Genomic DNA, 7,973 nt, shown 5'->3' on the forward strand with positions numbered 1-7,973 from the left:
TATCACTAACCAGACTGACTTTATTTCTGACATTCATCTACAAAAGTTGTTATTGAGAATTACCAGAGGTTTAGATGTTGATGATTTGTTGAAAATAAGTTTGGTTTAATGTCACCGTGATCGAGGTCAGCGCTTACTTCAGTTAGGCAGTTTGACTCTTAACTATAACTTTTAATTTTTTCTCTGGCTGTTTGTTATGGCAAGAAAAACAAGCGACAATGTGTTCGGCTGCTAAATGATAAAAATATAGTCATCGTTTAATGGCTTAATTCACTGATCTAATGACTGAGCTTTTTATGAGCAAAATGTGTTTAAATTTGTGCTGGATCTCTAGAATTACAACAATAAAAATGTTTTAATCAGAAAGTTTGAAAAGCACATTGTTCACTAAACACTTCAAACCTCCTGTAAGATTGACTTACACAGACATCAAGAATCAGCGTATGATTCTCAACAATGGTGACATGCTTCATGCTGCAATGCATTCTGGGAGCCATGGATGAGTTTCGTATGATGCACCCAGAATGCATTGCACCATTGAAGCATGTCACCATTGTTGAGATTCATATGCTGATTCTTGATGTCTGTGTGCGAGTAAAACTCACAGGAGCCCAAAATATGTAAATGGTGTGTTATAAATCGTTTGATGTTCTGATTAAATTCTATTATTCTTTTGCTGTAGAATCATAACAATAAAACAGAATTAATAACATACTACCCGTATAAACCTCCCACATAATATCAATGAGTAAAGCCAATATATGATGATTATATTCTTATCATCAATCAGCTTACAGCATCTGACTATATTTTCTCTTGCTGTTCTCGCCATAACAAACAGACACAGCTGTCAAGAGAAAAACTAATGTTAAAAAGTCAAGAGCCTGACTAAAGCACACACTGATCGCCACAATGGTAACATCAAATCAAACTATTACTTTCAAATAAGTAATCAACATCTAAGCCTCTTCTTAATTCTTAATACGAACTTCTGTAGATGTCTGACAGAAATAAAGTCAGTCTGGTTAGTAATAAGTGAAGCTAATGTTGTTTGTGGAGTTGTTTAATCAGATCTTGAGAGATGTAATGTATTTTATCTTCAGTTGATTTCATCCAAGGCTGTGGCTGGAAGTAGTTCTTGTGTTTCTCTTTCCTTCAGTGATTATGCTTGTTAACAGCAGGTGTTCTTCACTAATACAAAATCATTATTCAATCACTTAATTATCTCATTACCTCCAACACTGATTAAGTGTCATTAAACAGCCTGTAGTGTGCACACTAAGCAGTGTTCATTTCATCTGGGCAAATCCATTTGGGGCCTACATGGAAACTGGGTGCAAAACTGGCTGGGTCCCAGTTAGATAGCCCAGATCAAACCCATTTGGGCCCCACATGGCTCTGCTGGCTGGGTCCCTTTGTATGAGAGTAGACTCGTGCCATTGATTACCAACCAAAGGAAACAGTCGTGTACTTTTTACGTGTGAGAAGGGGTACGTCGCAACCAGACGCGTGAGACCAACGCCGGAGAAAGGGTAGGCTACGTCGTATCACCGACGCGTGACACTAACGCCGGAGAAAGGTTACGTCGCAACATAGACGCGTGAGACCAACGCCGGAGAAGGGGCACGTTGCCACCACAATAAATTAATATCTTACCCTCATGTTTTTTCCTATGTGTTCGTATTTTCTTTATCAATCACTTTTTTTTCTTTTACTTTTCTGTGTTCTGATGACACTGGATATATCCTAGATACAAATGGTGCATTGCATACAAAGTTGTATAGCCTACTGTTTAAAAACCTAATAATAATAAAAAAAAAAATAATTCACTTTCTCTTTGAGATTAATGACTGTACAAATTATACACCACCAAAGTCGCAATTTTATGTTATGTTCACGACTATTACCAACTTCAAATTCAAGCACGTAAAATTTATAATTATAATCTAGAAACATAATATTCTGGGATATGTCATTCACAGCAAAAACTGCAGTGTTAAATTAACTCTCCTGGGAGTACATGTGAGACCATACTCAAGAGCGTCTATGCCACGTTAAGCTTTTTTCTCCCATAGAAAACCGTTATAAGAAAAGGCTTAACGTGACAATGTACTAAGACAGTGATTTTAACAGACCAAACTCACTAAATATCATGCTAATGAAGTATACTATATGCAAAAAATCAGATGAGCCCAAAATATGATCTTAACACGATTTATAACACGTTAAGCTTTTTTTCCAATAGAAAACCGTTATAAGAAAAGGCTTAACGTGGCTTAATGTACTAAGACATTGATTTTAACTGACCAAACTTACTAAATATCATGCTAATAAAGTAAAACGTGCAAAAACGTGTTAAGATCATATTTTGGGCTCATATGATTTTTTTGCACATAGTATACTTTATTAGCATGATATTTAGTAAGTTTGGTCTGTTAAAATCACTGTCTTAGTACATTAAGCCACGTTAAGCCTTTTTCACATTAAGCGTTTTAGAATGTCCCTACCAGGGGGTTAAAGGGATAGAGATGTGTATGTTGTCCCCTTTCTTTTACTGTCTATGGTTGTCCCAAACACGTATTTCTTTTTCTTTCTTCTCTGGAAAATAAAAATTAAAAGTAGACTTATGGAAGACTTTTCTATGTCCCTCAAAAATATGATTATAGTAACAGTTCTATTTAGAACTGCATCGCTCTCATGAATAACCCCTTTATATGCATTTCTTTATTCCTGCTTTTTTTGTTTTTCAAAGCTGTAATCGTCATAGCCACCTCATTAATGGTTTTCTGGAGCTCAACCATCAAACTACAGTTTTATAATTTAAAGATAATAATATACTAATCGTACTGAAAATAAACTATTATTAAACACATTATTTACAACACCAGCGTCCTTTATACCACTTTCAAAGGATAAAAAATTAGAAGTTTATTTCTTTATGGATCCTTGAATCTATTTAGCACCAAAACGGGTTCTGCTATTGCTACAAGCTGAAGAACCATAATTTGGTACCGTTTAAAACCATTTTTCTTTACAGTGAAGGGAGGAATGCATTTTCTTCAAGTGATGGACTTGATTTTGTTATTTTCAAAGCAATAGCCTACTTGCTACTACTAATATTTATTGAAATCACCGCCTGTTAAATAAAACTTTACTAAATTAATAATAAATTATAAATAATAAAAAAAACAAAATATGGAAAAATGCAGGTGTTAACACATCTCATCATGTATATGATTTAAAATTAATAATATTAAAATATATATTTTTCCACCATCAAATAGGCTATTACTGTTTCACATTTCACAAACTTACATGTAAATGAAATATACTGTCAATACACAAGTTACACAAATTATTTAGATAAATAAATGCATTTATTTCTATTCAAAGGGATAGAAAACAAATTAATAATATAAGTCTAAAATGATTCCTTATCTTATAGCTCCATCTAGTGGACAAGGTTAATATCCAAGCCTTCGGGTTGCAGATGAAATTGCTGATGATTTAGAGCAGTGGTTATAATACCAAACATAAAATTATAATAGTTCAGGGTGAGAACAGCAAATTCTAAACCAGGAGTTCTCAGCTGAATAGGGTTGGAGCTAAACTCTGCAGTAAAATGGACCTTAAAGACCATAGCTGACAACCCCTGGTTTAGAATTTGCTGTTCTCCTGAGCATCAGAAATTCATACATCTATTATAACTGCTCCTCTTTTTGGTCAGAAGTTACCATGTTAGTATTCCTTCGTTGTAACAAATGTAATAATAATAATAATAATAATATAATAAGAAGAATCCTTTCTACCATCATCTTTTTACTGTTTATACTTTTTGTAACTTCTTATTTTCCCAAATAGACAAACTATATCCATGAAACCAAGAATGTTTTCTAGGATAACTTGTTCTCCACCTCATGTTGAAGAAAATGTTAAATGACAAAGAAAATTCAGGCAAGATCACGAAAGAACAAAAAGAGACATAGAAAAATTGAGCATACCCACACAGCAGGGGACTCCTAGGCGGATCCGCATTCAAGTCGCCAAATCCGCGTGACTGTCACATTCGTTTTGATAGAGATGGTGTTGGTTGTTTTCACATAATCATTATTTGATCTGAGCTCATTTAGAGCCCAATCTCTGAGTTAGATTTACATTATTGATTACAGCAGCACTGTGATTATACAGAAGATCAGTTTTATCAATAAAATATGAAGGATTTCTTAAAAGTTGTTCTGATCAAAAAAAAAAAAAAAAAAAACTTTTATTAGGCACACACAGACATCAAGAATCAGCCTGTGAATCTCAACGACGGTGACAAGCAACATATTCTGATAAACTGATCAACTCTGAACATTAGAAAACAAGCTACTAAAAAGTCACAGAAAAACAGCAAAATTTTAATAGTGAGAATAAAGAAATTACTAAGACAATTCAGCTCATAATTTATTCATGCAGCAATGCATGATGGAAGCCGTGGATGAGTTTTGATTGGTGGCACCCAGAATGCACTGCAACATGCTTTATTATTCTCACCATTGTTGAGATTCACAGGCTGATTCTTGATGTCTGTGTCTAAATGAAAGCCTTTTTTTTTTTTTTTTTTTCTAAGAACAACTTTTGATGATTGAATTATTTTGAAAAAAAAAACTGGATCTTGTGCTGTGGAATCACAGTGCTGCTGTAATCAATAACGTAAATCTAACTCAGAGATTGGACTCTAAATGAGTTCAGTGATTCAGATCAAATAATGATTATGTGAAAACATAACCAACAACACCTGATCATCTTTTAACTTTGCTTGTCTGGTTGGTTTTAATGCAGTTAAAACTGCCCAAATAAATTTTAATATTAAAAAGTCAAGGGTCAAGAGCTCAACTAAAGCAAACCCTGACCTCTGTGATGGTGTCTTAAAAATTGTGATTTTCTCCTTTGGTGATTCTGCTTGTTATCATCAGGTGTCTTCAATAATGCTCAATCATCACTCAATTAATTACTTAATTCTCTCATTAACTTTAATGCTGCGTTCACACCAAACGCGAATAGAGCGCCAAATTCGCGTCTACCGCGTCTAGTTTGCCGCTTGAACATTTTGAATGCATTCGCGCGTCTAGAGCGAAATAGACGCGCGTAAAAAACAAGCGTTTGAAGCGAAATTGACGCGCGTCCGAGGCGAAATCCGCTTCTTGTGGGAGGGGCAAGTGCTGGCGGTTGTCTGTTTGCAAGATGGCTGATGTTGTGCGTTCATCGAGAGAGCTACCGCTTTGTATTTGCTCTGGAGAGCAGAACAGCGGCATAGAGGTCAGCGTCGCGGGAAGGCTGCGGGTCGATAAACGTGTACGTGACTCAAAAGTGAAATGTGTATTTACAACTTACCAGGTAGCCCAATCTCCTCACCGACACTCTTCCAAGCGAGGTCCTTTTTATTCCTGTCTGAAGTATGAACTTGTGTCATAAATCTCTGGGTGACTGCTCACTGATAATAGTCGTTCCTCCATTTTGAATGAGTGACTCCGGGCGGGCCTGCCGCCACAGCAGCAAGCAGGCTCCTGATTGCTTAACGCGGCGCGAATTTACGCCAAAAGTTCAAATTTTTCAACTCGGGCGTCAGACGCGAATTCGCGTCAAACGCTAAATGCACAAAAAGCACCATTCGCGCGTAACGCTCCATTCACGCCGCGAGACCTCCAGACGCGCGTAAACGCGTCTTTACATTGACTTAACATTGAAATCATTCGCGCCAGACGCTCTATTCGCGTTTGGTGTGAACACAGCATAACACCGCTTCAGTGGGTGGAAAAAAAAATATGGCAGGACTTTTACTTTTTGAGCCCTGGACTTTCCACCTCTGCGCGATACCTCCGCGGTGGATCCGCCACGGAGTCCTTTTGCTGTGTGGGTAAGGTTTTAGGGCTATGTCATCCAAGTTAAAATAATGCCTTTAAATTTTCAAAACATGTTTAATTTGTTCACTTCAACACTAACGTAACAGCCAATACACACAAAGACACACACACACTCATAATACATGAAATAAATTTAGAATTCTTATGCACTGTTGCCACTAGTTAGTTAACTAATTATTGTAAAATCAATAGTCTATAACAAATAGCCTACATCTACTAATGGAAATTTTTAAATGCGTTTAAAGGCGTCATATGATGCGAAGTATGATGATCAGGCGTCATATGATGCGACGTATGATGATCAGGCGTCATATGATGCGACGTACATATTTCAGACGTACCAATCACACATCATTTTTTATGCAAATTTCTCACGTACGCCGCCGTCACGTCGCCGCCTACGATTAGTTTTACAGTGACGTCGCCGTGACGTCGCCGCGGGTCTATCGTCTGCCCTCCCTATCAATCCCATTCAAAATTTGACACGGTCTGACGGCGACGTAAGGGTAGACTGCGCCTTATCCTTCGCCTGCTTAGCCTTCGAAGTGGCACGTTTGGCCTCCCACACCTTTGTGTCATTTCTTTCCTAACCAAGCTAAAAGACGTGTTAACGTGCGTGTGGAGAACGTCTGCCCGTCTGAACGTCTGCACGTCTGAACGTCTGCCCATCTGAACGCAATATTTAACGTGCCTTGGCTAATTTAAAAATAGCGCTCCTACTTTTATGCTTGTATGATGGATTAATAAATGACTAACTAACTAACTGTATTTTTATATGTAGGCTACATTTCTGAAATGCATTTTCTGTAAAGCTGCTTTGAAACAATATGTATTGTGAAAAGTGCTACAGCCTAAATTTGAATTGAACTGAATTGAATGGACTTGTCTTTTTTGAGACACTGTTCGAACAGTAATTTAAGCTATTATTAAATTAGATTAAGTAATTTTCATCAGAGAAAATCACATTAATAGATAGGCTACATAGGCCTAGCTTTTAACATCCTTAAAGGATATTAAAGGTGATAAAGAGGATCTTTTCGTCGACTGAGAAACCAAAGACTGTTACTGAGTTTTTGAAATGAGCGCATGCGTAAGAACAACCCCCCTTCCTTTCGAGGGAACGCCTGCCAAAATTTGTGCACGAGTATTGGAACACAAGTGTTTACCACCGGCATTCGCTGTATCGTGTTAGTGGATTCATTATGTCGGACTCACCGCAGGTAACTCATAATCTGCAGTTGTTACTCCTGTCTCCGGACAAAAACATCACATGCGGCGCCTGTGGAGTGTGGAAAGTTACTGAAGCGCGCAGCCGCGCTCGTCTCTCACAAGGAAGGTCATGGCAGTAATTGACAAGCCAGAGGGCCAATCCGCGCACGTCTCTCACAAGGAATGTCACGGCAGTGATTGACAAGCCAGAGGGCCAATCGTTTACGCGATTGGCTGATGTTTTTAAGGCCCTACCTCGTGCACAGATGATGTATATTAATATTATTCCTTTCAGTGCACCTAATAAATAGTCTTTTATCAGTTAGTAAAGACAGTTTCAAGTAATATTGCAAAAATGTATAAAACAAAACATCCTCTGTAGCACCTTTAAGAAAATACTATTTAGGTTTGGATACATTAAAAAAAAAAAGTAAAAAGCTTTGAATGTATTTTGAAATATCAATTATGCACGAGCCTGCATGGGAATAGGAAATAGGCTATATAGGCTCCAATAATAATTTAAAAAAAGCTAGTAGAGTGGATGCATTACTTAATTAAGTTGGCTTGAAAAAGCCAACTTACTGTAAAGCTTATTAAACTTATTAAGTTGGCTTGAAAAAGCCAACTTACTGAAATGCTTCTTAAACTTATTAATGGTGCTTGCAAAGCATCATTATTGTTCTCCTCCATACTTATTAATGGTGCTTGCCAAAGGCAAAGCTCCATTCTTATTCTCCCGCATACTTATTATTAATGGTGCTTGCCAAAGGCAAAGCATCCATTATTATTATTCGAAATACTTATTAATGGTCCTTGCCAAAGGCAAAGCATCCATTATTATTATTCGAAATACTTATT

This window comes from Megalobrama amblycephala, linkage group LG1 (genome assembly GCF_018812025.1).
Source record: "Megalobrama amblycephala isolate DHTTF-2021 linkage group LG1, ASM1881202v1, whole genome shotgun sequence".
NCBI lineage: Eukaryota > Metazoa > Chordata > Actinopteri > Cypriniformes > Xenocyprididae > Megalobrama > Megalobrama amblycephala.